At 36.1% G+C, this 21806-nt stretch overlaps 1 protein-coding gene across 1 annotated transcript in view; it reads right to left on the bottom strand.

Moving 5' to 3' along the window:
- The window catches only part of ARHGEF26 (Rho guanine nucleotide exchange factor 26), a 133549-nt gene that overhangs the window by 79944 nt on the left and 31799 nt on the right, over positions 1–21806 (bottom strand). The gene's annotated exons all lie outside the window — the stretch shown is intronic.

The raw sequence follows: 21806 nt of genomic DNA, 5'->3' as shown, positions 1-21806 counted from the left end.
TTAATATTTATTAATATAATTCGTTAAGATATATTTTCCCTTCTTCCCTCCAAACCCTGCTGAATTTGTTGAGAGGGTCTCTGAGGAACTTCAAGAGTGCCACTTCATGCATAGGCACAAGCCCCAGCTTTTGTATCAAGCTAATTCGGACCAAAAGAACAAACCAACACAGTGTCCTTCAGTGGTCTCAAATGGATGGCTGGTGGGTTGAAATTGCCTTACACGTGTATTTTAAAAACCTAAATTCACTCCAAACATTTAAAAATTAAGGAACTGCACCCATACATCTAGATTTCCCACTTTTTCTGAAACATCAGTAGATCTGGCAACACTGAGTTCACATTCTACCATGGCTGGAAAGATTGGGGCCGTACTAACAGCCCAGTTTAGGGTGATCCCATTACTCAGACCCATCTCACACCCATCCTACTTTACTCAGCTACATAACCTGGCTGCCAGGGCAGATATTTGAACTTAGCTCCCTGTAGAAAGAGCTCTGGAGTCAGATCTTGTCTGAATTCTGGCTCCTACTTAGTATCTGAGTACTTACTTACTTGCATACAACTTCTTTAACCTCTGTTTCTCATCTGCTAAAAAAGATAATACTATATCCTTCATAGATTGTGGCAAGGACTAAATAACAAGGTACTAAAAGAACTTACCACAGTACTCGGCACACTGGGCTGAATAAATGGTAGTATATACTATTATCATCATCCTCAAATGACAAGGCATCTAAGAAATACTTGAGAAGATGCTAATTTTCATCCAAGCCAAAAAGGTTTCTGAAATCACTCATTTCAACTCTCTGAATTTATGTTTTATTGAGAAACAAACTGAGCTTTTAGGGACTCATTAAACTTTTGCTCTTGTTTGTCAGGAACCTGCAAGCCTCCACTCTACATATGCAGAAAAAAGAATAAACAAACTTCTGCAACCTCTGGTTTTTATTTAGTTGCTAAGACAAGCAATAGATTGTTCATCAAAAATAGTTTTATTCATGTATCAATCAATCTCTTCCCTACCCCTGAAAAGTTTCTGATGTTAACATGAAGAGAGGGGATAATGAAAGCTTTCATTAACCTATAAAACATAAAACTATGAGAAAGAACTAATTGCTCCAATTAGCAGCAAACGTTGATAAATGTATGGTTGTAAAATGTTTATCTTTCATTATAAAGGCTCTGGAGTTTGCAAATTGCAATAATTGATATCTCTGTAAGAACTGTAATTAATTGAGAACTTTTACAGTTCAATTACAGCAGGAGTAAAGGGAAGAGAAATTACATTCAATCATCTCTTCATAATTTTAATGTAATCTTGGTGAATTAAAATTGGTAGAAAAATCTTATCAACTCATATTCATAATCGGAGACAGAAGAAACTATAACAGAAGTTAAATCCAATTATTTATTCTATATTGGCAAAAGTCCAAGGCAGTAACATAATGAATTTTTAGGTAGATGGTCAGATGGGGTGGGGGGGGCAGGTCGTGGGAGTGAAGGGTAATGCAAAGAATCATCCATGGAAACCTTGCTAATCAATTCCCTTGAAACGGCATAATTAAGATTATGAAAAAGTATTAATAGTACTTGGCTGAATACACTATATTCTGATAATAAAGTAAACGTTGCTGTAAAACCTTAACCATTTCTCAAATGTTGATTTTGGCTATGGCATATGTGAAAATTGGTACTTACGATCCTTAATAAGCATTTTACTTCAAAGTCAACAATGGTACAGCACAGCCTATCCCTTACATGATGACAATTTGAAGTTATAAAATGGGGACATTATTTATACAATTTAAGTTATAAAGCTAATTATTTTTGTAAATCAGATCACTACAAATGACCAAGCAAAACCCTTGGATAGTTCATTTTGTAAGAAGAAACATTTTAGGGATGAACATGTTCCCCTTAGAATGAATGTATCTGTTCTATATGACTGGCTCTTCTTTTGTTTTGTTTTGTTGTTGTTTTGTTTTTTGAGATAGAGTCTTGCTCTGTTACCCGGGCTGGAGTACAGTGGTGTCATCTTCGCTCACTGCAACCTCTACCTCCTGGGTTCAAGTGATTCTCATGCCTCGGCCTCCAGAGTAGCTGGGACTACAGGCACACACCACCATGCCCAGCTAATTGTTGTATTGTTAGTATAGATGGAGTTTGCCATGTGGGCCAGATTGGTCTTCAACTACTGGCCTCAAACAATCCATCTGTCTTGTCCTCCCAAAGTACTGGGATTTCAGGTGTGTGCCACAGTGCCCAGCCATAGCTGGCTCTTCCTAGGCTAGCCTATCTTTAAATACAACCTGTGCTTTCTACATTCTGAAAACAAATGAAAGAAGAAGACTCATCCATATTGCACAGCTACTGTGAAACTTCAACAGCATCTACTGCCATTTAGAGTGAAGTGCTCTACCTCCCCTTCACTTTTCACTTCTTTGAAAGTGATGCTGATTACTCTGATAATCTTCTGAAGGCACAAAGACCATGCCAAGACTCCAGGGTTCCAAAAGTGTATCCTTTTCACATTGATGACAACCAAAATGAGCCCATTGCAACTGCTTCTTGTGCAGAGCCTTTCCTGTCTACAACTCTATATCTCACTGACATGGCACAAAATACTGATCTTCAAAAGAACACCACAAGAGATTGAAACCATTGCAGAGGCATGTTGATTTCTTCCTTTATAAATATGCAAGAAGAAGAAACAAATTACATCCTGCTTTCTTTCTAGAGCACACCATATTCCTGGGTTTCCTTCTACTCCCACTGGCTTCTCTGTCTTAGCATTCTTGGCCAGCTTCTCTCCCACTGTGCCATCTTGTCAACATCTTAGTGTTGTAAGGTCCCAGGGCTTGGTGCTCAGCTTTTTCTTCTCTATCTCCAGTCTTTCTCCAATGTCATTCAGCACCATTGTGTGAAGTTCCATCTATATGCTAACCACTCCCAAATATGTCTCCAGTCTTCAAACAGCCCAAGTCCAAACCTACTTACTTGGCTGAATACACTATTACCTGCCTATTTAATAGGGCCTCTTAAGTCTCATAGCCATCTCAAAAGGTACATGTGGGACAAGGGACAAATAACTACTACAAAACTCAATAGTATTAGAAAAGGCAAAACTATTTAAATAATAAAGATCACTGGTTGCCAGGTGCTTAAGGGGAGGGAGGGATGAATAGGTGGAACTCAGAGGATATTTAGAGCAGTGAAACTATTCTGTATGATACTATAATGGTGAATACATGCCATTATACATTTATCCATTCCACAGACTGTAGAACAACAAAAGCAAACCGTAATGTAAATTATGCACTTTAGGTGATAGTGATGTGTCAATGTAGCTTCATCAATTGCAACAAATGTACCACTCTGGTGTGGGATGCTGATAGTAAGTAGGGTAGAAGCTGTGTGGGGTGGGAGCAGCATCAGAGGGTATAAGAGAACTCTTTGTACTTTCTGCTCAATTTTCCTACAACCTAAAACTGTTCTCAAACATAAAGTATATTTCCCACAAGTCTTTCCTGGCTACTAGAGAAAGAGCTGACTAGTGGGAAAGGTGTAATGTCTCTATGCCAGAACCAGATTCTAGACCACTTGCTTTCACTGAGCAAAAAAACAAAGTAAGGAAATGCCACACAATTATGCAAATGTGAATACTCAACCTATTCCTTTTCTATTTCTCTTCTCCAAGCAGCCCTCCAAAACCAGGAGGAGAGAGTAAATTCCTGTTGGGATCACTGATTTCTTTTTACTTCTTGAAGAAGAAAAAGAATCAGTGATCCCAACAGGAATTTACAGAAATAGCCACTAATTCAGTATTAGCTGTTAATTATGAATCATCCTCACATTAGAGGGTCACCACCATACAATTTATCCTCCAAATTGGGGTATCTTTTGAGAATGAAAGGGGCAACTAATAATTACACCCAAACAACTAAAATTATCCTGGGCAAATGAAGAGATGCAATTACTCTAGTCATTTAAAGAGCACTAACTGTATACCAGGAGCTAGTCTAATGGCTTTCCACAGACTGACTCATTTAACTTCCATAACAACCCAAAGAAGTAGTTAGTGGTATCATTTCCATTTTAGACACATGACTGCTGAGGCGCAAAGATGTTAGGTATCTTGCTCAAGGTCACACAGGACAAATGGTAGAGAAGTGACTGGAACTCAGGTGGACTGATGACAATCTTAGTCACCATGCTATACTATTGGTAGCACTACTGTTAGCAACATTCAAAAAGTCTCAATTTTTATAACGTTTTATAATAAGCAATTAAAATATTGTATTTCACAGTCCTGAGTTATCTCATTAATGGAAAGTCATGTTTTTTTCTTTTTTTTTTTTTTTTTTAAGACAGGGTTTTACTCTGTTACCCAGGCTGGAGTACAGTGGCACAATCACAGCTCACTGCAGTCTAGACCTCTTCTGGGCTAAGGCAGTACTCCCACCTCAGCTCCTGAGTAGCTGGGACTATAGGAGTATACCCCCACACAATTTTTGTATTTTTTGTAGAGATGGGGTTTCACCCTGTTGCCCAGGCTTGTCTTGAACTCCTGGGCTCAAGCAATTCACCCACCTTGGCCTCGTAAAGTGCTGAGATTACAGGCATGAGCCACCATGCCCAGCCAGTTGTGTTTTTTTTCTTGTATCTAAACTAAATATTCCTGCTGTACCTTAAGGTAGAATGAGAAGAAATGAAACATAGCTAGAACTAGCAGGAAGCTGGCCACTTCTGGTTTTGCATTTATTATCTATTCTCATTATTCCCAGAAGTTATGTTTCATGAAGTTGCTGTGAACACTGAATTGGTGAATGCTGAACTAGTGGAAACAGCATGGGTTCCTACAAGCCTCTAGGTCATGATATTTGCATCAACTGATCAATACATAACCTTGTTTTCTGTGTGTTTCTGTTTAAAGATGCCTTATTTAACATATATGCTGTTGATTCATTAACAATGAACTCATGCCAATGGCACTATCACTGCAGTCACATCACTATGACATATCGTTGATCTGTTAATACTGAACTCATGCCAACAGCAGTACAGCACTAGAATTCTAACTTACAATAGCACTATAAGCTTGCCTAATACACACATTTTCTCTGTAAGACACTACAGCCTTGTATACTTTGGGACACTACACAGTTTAGCACTATGCTTTGGGATCATTTTAAACAGCAAAGTGATCAATAACAAGCACAAAAATAAAAAAACTGTGGCACTAAATTGACCATCAGAAGGACTCTTGTTTACAGTATAAGAAAAGACAGAGTACTGCCTTGTTCAACCTCAGCTGGAAACACGTCTCAGGAAACGCATTTTTTGCTGCTCTGCTTGCATGACTGTGAATGACCACAAAACTACTGCAAGTATTGATTTGGGGTTACAAATAAATTTTAGCAAATAGGTAAATTTGAGAATATGGAATCCACAAATAAAAAGTATCGACTGTACTTGTCACTCACAAATGTATCAGGCTCCTGCAGCAGATGGGGAATTGAGACTTCAATACTGGCAGGCTAATCTGAGTGCAGGCCCCCATTAAGACACTGAGTGCTCAGGTGACTGTGGGTAAGGTACTTCACCTCCATCCAAGCCTCCCCTTTTCTTGTCTATAAGGTAATAATGCACAACTTTTTCTTCTCTAGGTTAAATAATAGAAATTTCAACAATTTCCAACCTTTTACTTTCCATTTCTAATCTTGTTTTTCACTACAGTCTTCATAGAACTAGCTCACATTTCTCATATGCTAGAATTAGGCTAAATATAGCAACCTGGTTCTGATCTAAGTGGAGAAAATGAAGTGGGATCTGCAGGCACACTGACTTTTCTCAGGAGCTTAAATGTAAACTTCCTTGAGAGGAAAAAAAAGAGGCAGAATAACACATACAGTCAGCATGCTGTGTTTTTAAAGAAAAATGGGACAATAAGCAACCATTTTTATTTGCCCATCTCTGCATAAGGAAATGCCAGAAGGACAAACAAGACATCTAATATAACATATCAACAAAGGTGAAGGGTAACAGAGTCAATGGGGGTGGGCTTCTCAGTGTATAAATAGATGCCATTTGACAATATTTGGACATTTTTTCTTTTTTTGAGATAGAGTCTCTGTCACCCAGGACTGAGTGCAGTGGAGTGATCTCGGTTCACTGCAACTTCCACCTCCTGGGCTCAAATGATCCTCCCACCTCAGCCTCCCAAGTAGCTGTAACTACAGGCATGTGCCACCACACCTGGCTATTTTTTGTGTATTTTGTAGAGACAGGGTTTCACCATGTTGCCCAGGCTGGTCTCAAACTCCAGAGCTCAAGCAATCCACCCACCCCAACCTCCCGAAGTGCTGGGATTATAGACGTGAACCACCGTGCACAGCCTCTTTGGACTTTTAAGCCATGTAAATATATGACATATTAAAAACACAGTGAACCACCCTTTCCTATAAAATGGCTTAGAAATCCTAGGTTTCTAGCCTTAGCTCTAATTCTAATTAGCTGTGAGATCTGGGGTACTATTCTGTAAATTACAGAATGGGATATATGGCCTCTAAACTCAATCCCAAAATTCCATGGAAGTAGTTGATTAATCATAAAACAAAGTACAAGAGTGAAATGAGCTCAGGCATATCACATGGCTTATGAAGATAAATAAATTAACAGCATGTGAGTTATATCTTAGTCAAGCTATGATCACACAGTTGATAGGTTTTTACAATTTCTATTTCTTATTTTCAGTAAATTACCTGGAGACTATAAAAGCAAAACTGCAATCATGAGTCACAGAAATTTTCACAAAACAAAGTGTTACCTAAGGACATGTTGTAAAAGCAGTTTGTAGTGAACCTGAAGTATAGATCAGATGACTTTTCCATAAGATAGATAAATTGACAGGATCCAAATCTTCCAGATTTAGAAATCGTTCAGAGGCAAAGAAATCCAAGAATTATGCATTCAAACTAGAAGTATGTTTCATATTTTGAGCTGTGACATAATCCAGGCTCTGTTTTTCTTTAAATAAAAAATTTCATATTGTAGCTAAAGAATCAACTTAACTACAGTACAGAAATGTTGGTTTATGACGCTGTTTCATACATCCCAGGTGCCCATTTAATGAAGTTACTTGCAAATATAAAATAATTACTAACATGTGACTAGTATGGTATTTCTACACATAGTTAGAGACTAGACTGAATTACATTTGAATTAAAACATCTACTAAAGATTATTAATCTAATGAGATTAATTTGATGAGGGAGGGAAGGAAAGAAGATGGAGGGGTAAGGAAAGGTCACGTCCTCAGTTCCCCCATCCAGGCCAAGGTCCTACTTTGAGGAATACTCTGTTTCTCAGGCACCTGTTCTGTGTGTGTTTATCCCGTCAGATCTCAAGGACAAGGACCTGGCTTGTCAAGCTTACTGCTATATTTCCAATACCTAACACAGTGCCTGGTACACAGTAGGTGCTCTCACCCTAAAAAATTTTATCAAAAAATAAGATGTAATGCTCAATAAGAATCCCATATTCAGAGCAATGACTATTTTCACAATAAAATAAAGTCCATAACTCATGTGGATTTATTCATTTAAAGTTCCTTCATAGAAGAAACTACATAAAGAAAGCTTGGGCTTATTTGGGGAGCATACAAAGATTGAAAAAAGATACCCAGTGTTATTCTTTAAGATTCTGGCTATTTGATGGACTAAAATAGGTACTGGTGCATAACAGTGTGTATGGTAGGCAATCATTGTATTAAAAAATTATACTTGTATGTGCAGAGAATATCTCTGGAAGCTATGCCTCAAACCAGCCGTATGGGGGACTTGTTGCTCAATGCATACTTTCTGGCAGTATTTGAAATTTCCACCATGTACATATTTATTACTTTGAGTCGTGGTAGGTGGACCCTCTCAACTACTGTTTCTTTAATTAAAGCTGAGTCTCTTCCTCCAGATGGATAAGCACTGAGGCAGCTCCTGCTGAGGATGCACCCTGCTCACAGTGTGCAAGAAAAAACACAGGCATTGCAAATGGATCAAAAGAAGCTCTGGAGAATTCAAACTTTTACCATACCAAACAGCCTACAACACAATCTCAGCCTTACTCAAATAAATATACTCACTAAAATTATCAAAATACTGTCATGTTCTCCTCAAAGATGTTGTTCAACAATTCCAGAGGAAAGGAAAAGGCAGCTCCTTATAAAGCTCTCTGCTCCATCTGTTTTTCAGAGCGTGGACGTTCACTCACAGAAAACCATTTGCATGCATTACCTTCCTATCCACAGGTGTTATTTGTATGTTTGCTACCTCTAGCAACTCTTTCCCACATTAAAAATAAATACTGGCAGGATGCAGCGGTTAACGCCTGTAATCAATCCCACCACTTTGGGAGGCCAAGGCAGGCACATCACAAAGTCAGGAGATCAAGACCAACCTGGCTAACAAGGTGAAACCCCGCTTCTACTAAAAATACAAAAAATTAGCCGAGGGTGGTGGCACGCATCTGTAGTCTCAGCTACTTGGGAGACTGAGGCAGGAGAATCACTTGAACCCAGAATGCAGAGGTTGCAGTGAGCCGAGATTGCGCCACTGCACTCCAGCCCGGGCAACAAAAAAAGACTCTGTCTCAATACATACATACATACATACATACATACATACTGTAGCAACATGTACAGTTATATTTTTATCAAACCATCCCCAGTAGGCTTTCACTGCATCCAGGCCCTGATGTAAGTCAGACTTCTGAGCCTAAGGTAATGTTTGCAAAGCTCACTCTCTAAAAGACTAACTTTCAAATCCACATACCATGGATAGAATTTACTGTCTAGAAAAAGCACTGGTAGGAAAAAGAATTCTCCAGTGTGAGCTGGTGATAACAGACACACAGCAAGTGAGGACCTTAGGGCCCCGGCTTTAGACTATTTAGTTGTTCCAATAAACATGAGTTCCACGCTGATGGAAAACTCACTTAGCAGCTGACATGCAGAGGGACAAAGTCTTCTGCCTAAGAATGAGATTAACCTTCCTTATGCAGGTCTCAAGAAAAAGAAATGTGATCAATAAAAACTAGCATTCAAATTTGGGAATTAGTTCATGCCAGGAAAGTCTGAAATAAAATAAAGGTAAGCAAAAGTTTCTCCAGGTTGAACATCTGAGTTTCCAAATACAGGGGTCTTCAAAGAGTCCAGAAAAATATGCTTTATTCAACAGTATGCAGAGAAAAAGTGTTTTAATTCTAAATAATTATACTGTTTTCCCCATTCTAAGTTGGAAAAGGTACTTCATGAGTAACAGAAAATCACTTAGTGTATCCCTCTCAGAATCATTAATAAAATGATATCCTGATCTCTAAATTTATTAGTAAACTGGTAAAGTAATATTCTGATATTCTAAACAAATTAAATTATATTACAGTCACAAAAGCAGCTTTGTGAAAGTAAACTGGGTATTGGCCAGGAAGACCGAAAAAAAAAAAAAAGACTGAAAAAGGGTTAAAAAATAAGTCAAGGTTCAAAACAGGAGGTATACAGTAATCCCTAAAAATGGCATAAACATAAGTGAGGTAAACCAAACTACCCCTAGATTTAATATTTTTAAAACCTGAAAAACATAGATTCTCAAATGACTATATCAGATCCTCCAAAAATCAAAGATGAAGTAATTAAATCTATACGTGGAATATTGATTTTTTAAACCAGTCTTCCTAAAAATCCTTGATGCTACTTAGAAAAATCCAAGAGAATAATTTTGTGGCTTAATCACTCCTGCTGTCTTTTCAAGTGAATTCAACTTGAAATTTCAAGCAAAATTTCAACTTGTGAGAAAGCTTGTTGAGGATGTCTTGGAAAGCATGTTATTCACAGCAGATTTTTTCGGAGCTGTCTATATACATTCACAAATGTATACCTAAATACTTGTAACTAAGTCCTGTGTATCAAATACACAATGCAAGAGGATAATAAGTAGGAGCTATGTCACAGGACAACTTCAGCAGATGAACACAAACATTCCTATTGTGTTCTGTTCTGGTTATTCATATTACTCTTCTCTGCTAGAAAAGAAATTCCAATGAACTCCCGATATAGAGACAGTTTTTCTTGTTACAAAGGGACCTTTGTTTGAATCCCCCACAAGTGACAAGGTCAATCTCAGCCAATCTTGACATTTCTATGGAACCTTTCCATCAAATTTTTTTCAAAGTCCAAGTCATTTCCCGAAAACTTTTTGAAATCCAAAGAAAACACTGTATAGATAAAGTATCCATTAAGTTCTTTAACAAATACCATTCATCATGTGTTCCTCAGAAACAAGATTTTTTATAAATATGTTTATAAAATTAAAAAACAAGGCTTACATGATTTAATCCACATTCTTAAAAAATTAGAGAATGGTAATATACTGAATTAATATTAAAACAGTATTCACCTTCTTAGCATACAAAAGGTGATTTCAGAATTTTTAAAGAAAATCATATTTTCATAGCCTTTTACACAAAGTTGACACTCTAAAAAATTCAAATATTTTGCTGTGAGGTTGCTCAGTATTTATATCAGCAGCTAAGAGATAAACTCTTTCATTTAAGTCCTAAAAAAGATTTGCAAAATCATTTTCTACAAAAGTTTATTTTGGAAACAGAGTTTTCAGACCAAAAGAACACAAAATTATAATCAGAATTAAGTTAGCACTTTCCAAACATACATTTTCATTTTTTCCTCAAATCACTGTAGAGTAGCTTAAGGAGTTTGGTGTAAGTTATTTGGATATTTTTTTAATCTCAGGAAAATATATAGACAGTATACATGCAAAAGATAATCAATACAAACTCCAGAGACTTCAGATTATGGGACACTTTTATAATCAATGAGGTTATTTCTAGAGAATACTGCAATGCTGCAACCATTGGAACACATGCACAGACTGCTTATGCTAAAGATATGGACAATATTCTTCACTTTGGGAACTGTTCATGAGAAAATAAGACAATGATCTTTATGATGTGCCACAGAGCTGTGTCACAGAAAACAAGATAATCTTTGCTTTCAAGTCTCCATATTCTAAGAGGTCAAAGTCATTCAAATATGAGATAAAAATCTAATCATTCCCTCTGACTGGCTCCATGGGTGAGGTACACCAAAAGGAGCAAATTCAAATAATTTTCCACATGTGTAATCCCTGGCAGGTTAAAATTTAAATTAAAAATTAATTCTGTAGATGGAACCCTTAACTGCACATATATATATATGCAGTTAAAATACATATTTACACACACACACACACACACACACATATATCCCAGGCTGGAGAACACTGGCATGTTTTGGGCTCACAACAGCCTCCACCTCCTGGGTTCAAGTAATTCTCGTGCCTCAGCCTCCCAAATAGCTGGGATTACAGGCATGCACAACCACACCAGCTAATTTTTTGTATTTTTAGTAGAGAAGAGGTTTTGTCATGTTGGTCAGGCTGGTCTCAAACTCCAGAGCTCAGGCAATCTGCCTGCCTTGGCCTCCCAAAGTGCTGGGATTACAAGCGTGAGCCACCGCACCTGGCCACAAGATATACATGTATTTTTGGAACAAGAGTCTATGCCAATATATTGTGAAGAATCAAAAAACTCACTAGGTTCAATTCCAGTTAGGTGAATGACTTTAAACGAATCCACATAACTAATTTGGGCCTCAGTCTCCTTACCTGCAAAAGGGAAATGATAGTACAGTAAATCCTCACAACGTTGTTGATAGGTTTTTGGGGTTGCGACTGTAAGTGAAACAACGTATAACTAAACTAATTTTACCATAGGCTAATTTATATAAACAAAACTTCTTACAGGATATTTCTGGTCAAAAGAACATCACCAAACTTCTAAATAAACACCCAAAACACTTCTAATATTAAATATTGAAATAAGTATAAGCTATACATACATTTAAGAAAGGAAAAAACAAGATAATTATTTACTCAATTTTTGGTGAATCAGTGAGTGACAGCAGTTGTAGTGGTGGTGGGTTAAAGCAAGGGATAAATGTTTGCAAAGTGAAAACTGGAAGGAGCACCTCCTACCACTATGCAGTTCAAAATCACAAACACAGTGGCTCAATGAGCGCTTTCGAAAAGCATCGTTTATTGTAGTGCATTGGTATGATTATCATGCATTATACAAATCTGTATTTCACAATCATTTGTATTCATTGATTCATTCCTTTCCCAGACACCTGATTCCAGTTCAGAGTCACACCTGGCCAGAGCCTATCTCGGCAGCTCATGGAGCAAGGTGAGAGCCAACCCTGCACAGGACACCCTTCATCACAGTGCACTCTCACACACCCACATTCACTCAGACTGGGACCACAGACACGCCTACTCACCTAATGTGCACATCTGCAGGAGGTGGGAGGAAATCTGAGTACCTAGAGAAAACCCAAGCAGACACCAGGAGAACATGCAAACTCCACACAGGCAATGGCCCTGGCTGGGAATCCATTTTTTTTCTTCATCAACATTATAGCAAAACAACATTACTCAAGGATTTGGCATATTTCACAGCATGCTATTAAGGATTAAATCAGATGAAATAAGAAAATTTTGGAGAAACACACTGATGCCCAGACGCTAATACTTAATGCATAGCAATCAGAAAAAACATCCCCTGATAAGCAGTTAGAAGGCTTTAAAATATTTGCTTTTGAAACTTAATTCATCTCCCTTGCCCTTAAATCAAGTGCTAGATTTAACTTGGCTAGAACACAAAGTTTACATTAAAATCTTTTCCATCCGCCAGAAAAACTGTGTGGTCCTGCTTATTTTACTCACAACTGGCAGAGTCAAAAATCCATCTAATGATTCAAAATCCACAGCTATAAATGCAATGCAGATGAAATACTACAGCTAAACCCCAGTCATTGTTTGTTTTTCCATATAGTTCTACCCTAGTTTAAGATTGATAACAGCTAATGACTAAGTTGGTAACACTTCAGTCTGTCCCAACCAGGCTCATTATCCAAGTTTAAATCTCCATGCAACAACTCAGAATCCACAGACTTAGAACTTGCAAAGGAAATACAAAAAGGCAAAATAGAATATAATGGGTCCAAATGCCTGCAAAAAAGTGACCAGGAGAATGGCCTAATTGGCAGCTGAAGCATGCCAGGGCCTGCTCGGAAGCACTGATCCAAGGAATCTATCACTCACAAATAAAACATCAAACTGGTTGGAAGAAATAGCTCAAGTTTTAGTCCTAATCTAGGTCACAATTAATGCTTTATGATTATGGAAGAATCTATTTACTTGGATTCATTCAATGCCGAAATGTCATATTGTGCCACAAGTATCTTTAAAAATAAACTCATGCAAACCATTCCAATAGATGCTGCATAAAATAAGACCTATTCTTTAACTTAGTCCTAGATCAATGCTGGCAGAGGCATATATATATAAAAGTCAACAAATATAAAATCCAGAGACATTTCTGAATACCAGACATAGATGATAAAAATGATAGTAATAACATCAACAAAATAATTGCTACTAAAGAACTTGCCTAGTGTTATGCTAAGCATTTTATGTGTATCATTTAATCTTCACAACATTATGAGGTTAAGTATACGATCATCCTTATTAAAAAGAGAAACTAAGCTTCAGAGTCGACAAGTACTTGCCTGTTACCAAAACGGATACTTTTTAAGGTTTGAGGCTTTATTTATTTCTGCTGTCATCGTCAACATATTGTTTCCTGCAAAACCTAATAATGATGTTAATACTAATGTATTTGAACATAAATACCATTGACAAAGATGATAAAATGTTATTTATCCTATACTATGCCAATCACCATTTGACAAAAAAGGGGCAAAGTACACACACACCTGGCTACCAGCATTCCAAAAGGAGAGTAGGGCAGAAGACTGTGGGTGCCAACTGCCACTATACCTGTTTCCTGTATAACAGTCCCCTCCTTATGTGGATCTGGGTCTCCTGGTCCAGGGTGCACCAATGCTACTCTGCTGCTGGGGTAAAGATGGTCATCATCTTGTTAGGTAGAGCCAGGGGATCTAGGGTCTGACTGCTTCTCAAACAGACTTGCATGAAACTTGTAGTTTTAGTCACACCTTTACCCAACTTCATCATCAATTCCTGCACCTAGGAATTACCTTAAACCTAGTCCTAGACCAAATTAATGTAAGTTAATCACATTTATAGGTCTTTTTCTATTAACACAGCAATTGTCTATCAATTATTCCAAGTAACCATAGATTTGTGAAGGAAGAACAAAAAAAAAAAAAAAAAAGAACCACCTTTCAGAGGTTCTAGGGTTTAAAACTGGTTGACCTTTGGTTTTCCTCACTGTCAGCCTAGATTTAAACTTTCCTGAATTACTCAGGATCCATCTCAGGTTTTTCAGGTTCCAAAATATTGTTGCTGTTGTCGCTGTTCTTATTTTCTTTCTTTCTTTCTTTTTATCTCAGGTCACTGCAACCTCTGCCTCCTGGGTTCATGCAATTCTCCTGCCTCAGCCTCCCGAGTTGCTGGGATTGCAGGCACATACCACCACACCCGGCTAATATTTGTATTTTTAGTAGAGACAGGATTTCACCATGTTGGCCAGACTGGTCTCAAACTCCTGACCTCATGATCCACCCACCTCGGTCTCCCAAAGTGCTGGGATTACAGGCATGAGCCACCGCACCTGGCCTCTATTCTTATTTTCTTTATCCTTATGTATTGACCTTCCCATCATTTTTACTGGGATTTTAGAAGAGAATCAATACAGTGCATGTCTCTAATCAGTCACCTTTAACTGGCTTCCTGTTCAATTTTTCAAAGACTTCAAATTTCACACTGCTTTTCTGCAGTCTTACCCAAAAGGACTGCATCTATTAAAACATTGCTAAGTCTTTCTTTCTTTACTTGAAATAATACCTAAATCGCTACCTATTTCTTTTTCTACTACTCCAGACACTGGCTGTTGATAAGAGCTGAACAACATGGACTAGAATACTCACATAGACTTACTTTGAAATACTGAGAAAATACTTTGGGTGAATATGTCAAATGAACTTTATCATTCATCTCAGGATAGAGAAAAAGTCAAAAAGTGTTATAAGGAGTGGCTTCTGAATGTCACTGTCTTTTAACTGTCAGTTGAAGAAATTGATTTTAGAAAGAATAAAGTTTCTCTGCTATATTCATGAAAACAAGGTAATGGCTTTATTTACCAAAGATTCTGTGGTAAACCTACATTGAGTATATATGGAGTAAGAAAATAACATTTGCTAACACAAAACAGCAACAGCCATTACTTCAGTGCAAAAATTCAGCAGGTTCTACAACTTAAAGTGTTCCATATTCTCTGACCTAGTTAAATTTAATGTGTTTTTCCTTTAAAATTTGGCTTTGAGAATTAGTCAGGAAGGTTGAAATGCTAATATTAATACTATAGAAGACTTTTGAAAGTTTACTGTTATTTGCATATGCATTAAAGTTTAGAATTTTAATTACCAAATAGAAATATATATTTCATAATGCAGATATGCTGTACTATTATTTAAATAAATTGTCATTTTTTGGTAATATGAACTCATTTGATAAAATAATATTAAAACGTGCATGTAAAGTAGTTCTTAATGTCATATGATATTTCAATTTCAATACAGTCTGATTAAAATTAGGGAAAAAACTTCTAGAGAAGCAAGTGCTGGGTAAGTACTATTTTGTATGTTTACTATTATTGTAATTTACTCTGCTACACAAAGCAGAAACCAGAGAATTTGGCATTCACTGCTCATTATATGTTGGGAACAAATTCAGTTCCTCAGGACACAAAAGCACACTGATGGATATTTTTACTTTACTCTGCAGAAATTGAAGACAAGCATAGTGTTAGCTTTAAATGGTTTCCAAAGAAACACCAATGTTTTAACTTTGTAATTGGAAAAAGAGAAATAAGCACCTTACAAAGTTCTTCGGCCGCATGTTTTTATAGGGTACTAATAACAGCACACTCTGTTATTGAAAAAAATTAAACACAAGATTGTTAACAAAACCTAGATATTTAGAATGAAACTCAGAATTGAGAGTAAAAACGCATCTTTTTATGAAACATCAAAAGATTGTTAACAAAACCTAGATATTTAGAATGAAACTCAGAATTGAGAGTAAAAACACATCTTTTTATGAAACATCAAATCAAAGACTCATCTAATTTCCATTTTGCAGAAAACTTTTTAACACAAAAGAACTTATTTAGACCTTAGAGTTTCTAAACAGGGGAGAAGGGTTAACATTCAGTCTTGTACAAAAGACAACTTTTTTCCTAAGAGTATCGGTCTTTTAATAGGGATGTATCTTAAATTTAAAAACGATTGGGATTAGATCATATTCTGTTGCAAATTAATGAAAGTTAATCACATTTACAGGTCTTTTTGTATTAACACAGCAACCATCTATAAATTATCCTAAGTAACCATAGATTTGTGGAGAAAGAACCAAATCAAAGGAAATATGAAAATATGCAAAGTATATACTATGTGTGATGTTTTGTTATGAGTTAAGCCTATTCATTTCTAAATGAAAGATGGTCTCTAATACTCCATTTTTCAAGAGATGATAAGGCTTTTAAGATAGCTGAGATCCTTAAAAGACAAGGAGATCATGAAACCAGGAATAGTTCATAAATTTGAGTCAGGGGAAGAAGTCGGTACAGTTACAGAGGAAGGAAGTAGTCTTGGAAGTCAACAGCTTTTTCCCTGACATTGGCCCAAAGCCATCTAAGTACTAACTAAATTTAAAGAATTTAGCTCTAATCATTCCATGCAAAAGGAAAGTGTGTCGCTCTTCTTAGGTGGGGTAAAAACAGAATCAGTAGGATTCTATCTAACTCCCCACCTTCTCCTTTTAAGGAGGGTTAGAAAACAAACAATCATCAGGCTGTGGCACTAAGAGAGAGGGTAACAGGAAGGTGTTATTAAGAGAGACAAACCCTTTACAGCCAAAGAACTTGCTAAAGGTCCATGCACACTGTGCAATACTTCTTATCCTGTTTACTTCATTTCTGTCTCAACACACAGGCTCCTTAAATATTTCTATATCAAAATTCGACTTTAGTCTTCTTTTTACTCCATCCATGTATCTCAAATGGAGCTTTAGTGGCATTTGGGTGGGACAATTCATGCTTATCTGGGACTGTTCTACCAAGTATATAATGGCTGGCACCCTGGCTCCCATCTACCAACAGAGCCCTCCAAGTCTACTGGGTCAACCAGAAATGCATTTCCAAGTATCCTTAGGGGGTAAGTACCACCACCACTATTTACAAACTATGGCTACAAGCTCTAGTTATCTCATTTAAACTTAAAATGACAAGAACCACCTCTATGACTCAAATCAGCATCCCTACTGAAGATTTTTCTGGAGTTCTAACCTGCTTTTCTCTTTTTAACTAAATACCTTGCCTTCATGTTTCAGTCACTGAAATATAACATGCCCCGAACTGAATTCCTTGTCTCCCTCACTAAGCCCCAACGTGTTTGTCTTCTATCCAAATTAATACAAACTCCAATCATAGTCAACTAGGTAGAAACCTGGGAGGCAAACTAAATTCCTTCCTGCCTTTTCAGCAAGTCCTCAAGAGTCTATATTCCAAATATTTTTTTGAGCCCCCATCAGTTTCCACCCTAGCTAACTGTGTTACTTCAATTGCCACAAATATTTTAACATTTTCACCTCTCTGCTAATGCAAACACCACACTGTTCTCCACAATGCCACAAAATCAGTCCCCTACTTAACTGGCAAATGTTTCCACATGGGCTTTAGGAAATGGTAAAAATGTCTCAGCAGGGCACACAATGGCCTTCACCATCTGCTCTCCTGCTCTCCTTCTCACCAAGGGCTTAAAAGCTCATGACCTCCAGCCAAACCCAAACCTTTCCATTTCAAGGAAAGTGCCCTGAAATGCCTCTGCAAATATATTTGAGGTATTCACCAACCACCATGGGTCCTAAGGGCCAACAGCCCCTGGGCAGATGCCGCCACCTGAAATGCTTTGGAACTTAGGAGCCTTGAAGAACAGGAGGCCCTCAGTGTTAGTTGAAATGAACAATTCTTTAAAAGAAAAAAATTTTGCAGAAACATACTACTGATACTGATACACACACACACACACACACACACACACACACACACACACACACAGTCAGAACGACTGTTGTCCCTGCTTGTCTGTTTTCAAATAGTGTCTACTTACATAAATCTTCTTAGTGTTACTTACTGGCAGTTAACAACCTAAGCCACAATAAAGGGGAGGAGACACCACACTGTTAATTCGGATGTTAAGGATGTTCTGACCACAACTATCTCATCACCTATAGTTGTAATTTTTCATTAGGTAAAAGTAAAACAATGAAGATAGCTCTGGTTATGACATACTTAACAATACCATGCTTACTCTGTAATATCTAATTCAGATACTGATCATTTATTTTATTCAAGATTTTATTTCGCATTTTCTTAGGACTGTAAACTCTTTCATGAATATTACATTAAGTAGTTATCAACACTTGAGAGTTACTCTTGAAGTTCAACAAGCAGGCCTTATATCATAAAATGGCCTTTGCAAATCTTCCGAGTACTCTGAATTTCAAAAAGGCTGTATCTGAAATAAGTGTTTCAAACTAAATCAAATACACTTTTGTAATGTAAGTTATTATGATATAGACATAGGATTATCATGTAAAAGTTAAACATTCCTAGTTGAAATATAACAGAGATCAAATTATCACAAAAGCAGATATCCAAATTAAAGCACTGCATCTGAAGTGAAAACAAAATAAAAATGTAAAGAATAGGAATATTTCTTTGTTTTCCTTTTAATGGAAGCTGAAAAGTATCTGTTTTCTTTTTGAAAAAAAAGAAAAAAATGTTCAAAATAGACTCTTACTATAAGCTATGACAGAAATAAAACTTTTTCATAAAATCATAAAGGATTTAAATTTTGTAAATGATTGAAATCAAAATAAAATTTTAGTCTATACTTTAAATGACTTATTTCAAGGTTAACCATAAGCTTATCCAGTGACTTCCCCTGTTTTATTCTGGGCTCACGTTTGTTACTGCTTTTTTTGCCTTTCTTTGTGTTTCCTTTTCTAACTATATAAACATTGTGTTTATTGTCGAAACCGAAATTACAGAAAAGTACAAAGACAGAAATTAAAATAACTCATAATTCTATCATTAAAGATAGTTATCCTTTATGTTTTGATAAATTACCTTTCAAATAATTAAAATCCAAAACAATATGAAATCCCACTCTTTAGACCTGCTTTATAATCGAAATATATTAGGAAAATTTTTCCATATTATTAAATATACCTTTAACGCATTTTACTGGCTACATAATTGTACATTATATAGGTATACACAGCTTATTAAACTAAACCCATATTACTATTACAGACCTTTTAGAATTTTCTTTCAGTTTTCCTGATCTCTTAGTGATGATCTTTACATGCCTACTAACCATGAACTACATTAATACTTTTGTTATTTATCCTAAGACTTTGTTCACTGAGGGCAGTCTATTTAGTGGTACATACATACTCTATTGAAAAGGCTATAACATAATGTTTGGTATGAATGATAAGTATTCCATAAAAGATAACTAAAATAATAACTAAATAAATTATCCTACACATCCTTCAAGCTTCAGAGAATATCCTGGACTAATATTTTGGTATTTGATGAATTCAGTTATGTTCATAATTTCTACTTGTATTAACTTTTTCAGATAGGATGCCTCTAACAGCCTCTATGAGCAGAAAAAAATGCTAATATTTTTTCCCTCTCCTTCTTGTTAAGCAGATAATTCTGTGATTAGCTAAGCCAAACTTACATGTTAACACTGCTGATCTAGTTAAAGCAAATATTCTTGTGTTTCAGCGAGCATTAGAAAGCCTCCTTCTTTCCTTCACTTTTGTTGATGTACTGTTAGTGCTTATCGCGAATTTTAAATCGTATCAATATCATACATGATTATTATTAGTTTAATAATATCTTACTGATACATACTATGTTCCAGATGGCTCTTATTCATATGGAAAAGCTGGTAAGAGAAATGCTAACTGAACCTATACTCAGATAATCCTTCTTACCTACCAGATTGACAAAAATCTGAAGGTTTACTGGGGAAACAAGCACTCATCTATTCTTGGTGGTACTGCAAAATGGCACAATTGCTTTGAAGAAGAATTTGGCAGTATCTTACAAAATAGCATATGCATTTACCCTTTGATCTAGCAATCCTATTTCTAGAAATCTATCTCAAGGATAGAATGGCTAAAATATAGTACGGTGTAAGGACAAAGCAAGACTCTGTAACAGTGAGACTGAAAATAATCCTAACGCTCACATAGATGGGGGCTGGATAAATAAACTACTAAACAGTCACTGGATGGAGAATTATTGTAGCCAGAGAAAGGAGTAAAACATCTCTATAAACAACTATGGAGTAACCTCTAATATATATTGTTACATGAATAAAGAGGTTGAGAAAAATAAGTGGAATATGCTTTCATTTATCAAAGAAAGCAAGGGGAATACATATACATAAGCATATGCATATGCTTCTTTTAAAAAACAAAGATAAACAATTTATTTGAGAGTATACGGAAAGGGAATAGGATAGAGGGGATAGGAATAGAAATTTTTTATTTTTTAAGCTTTATTGAGGTATAATTGATATACAAAAAAGTACATATTTAATATATACACTTTAATTTGGAGTGCCTATGGGCTTTGAATATATCTAGTTTTGTAGAGAAAAAATTTGAACTTTTTTCTGGCCATCTACTGCAAGAGCCTAAAATCACTTAGCAATGAGCATTCCTGGTATTCACTGAGGTTTTAAAATACCACTTCATTTCAAAAGACACCAGAAATCTTTGGGGAAATGGCTGATTCCAGGCCTGGAGCAGGAATTGTAAAACATAGTCCTTTAACATCTTAAAATGTCATATAGCAAGAAAATAATAAAAAATTATTAAGATCAAAGATGGAACAATTTGAGCATTAATAAATAGAATAACATGAACTTTACCACTGGGTATATGAATAGATGGATGTGCCTTTTCCGTTATAGAAATATTCCAGTAAATGAATGAAGAACAATAAATTAGAGTAACACTGTTTTGCAATCCTTAATGAATTAATGGATCTGGTACTGATAGCCACCCATACATTATGTGCCTCATGGGAAATTCTACATAACAAATGACCTGATTTCTTCAACGATAATTGCAAGGAAAAAACATAAAGAAGAATGAGGAAACTTTTAATGTGCAGACATGCTATAATCTCCAGGATAGAGGTTAAAAAAAAAAAAGTAAGGAGCAGAACAGTATTTATAGTATGGTAACAATCAAGTAAAAATGAGAAAAAATATATAAATATATTTTAATACAAAATCATAAAAGTATTACTAAATAAATATGTGAGAAAGCAAATGTTGACTCTGGTTGTGTTTCAGATGGCCAGGGAACAGTGTATGCATGGCATTTTACTATAGGGTCTTTTGTATTTTTGGAATTTTAAAACATGTGAATCTATTACTTACACACAAAAAAATTAAATGGAATAAAATCATAAAAGCAGCATGATCATAACATAAGTACTACCACAACAATGTAGTTATGTAAGAAAATGACCTTATTCATCAGAACTGAATACTGAAGCATTTATAAGTAAAACATCCTAGGTATATACATAGAAAAATTTAAGCAAAAATAATAGCTAAGT

This window comes from Aotus nancymaae, unplaced genomic scaffold (genome assembly GCF_030222135.1).
Source record: "Aotus nancymaae isolate 86718 unplaced genomic scaffold, 86718_ANA_hifiasm-v0.15.2.pri h1tg000019l, whole genome shotgun sequence".
NCBI lineage: Eukaryota > Metazoa > Chordata > Mammalia > Primates > Aotidae > Aotus > Aotus nancymaae.
The sequence above is the reverse complement of the archived record's forward strand: the minus strand, read 5'-3'. Positions and strand labels throughout refer to the sequence as shown.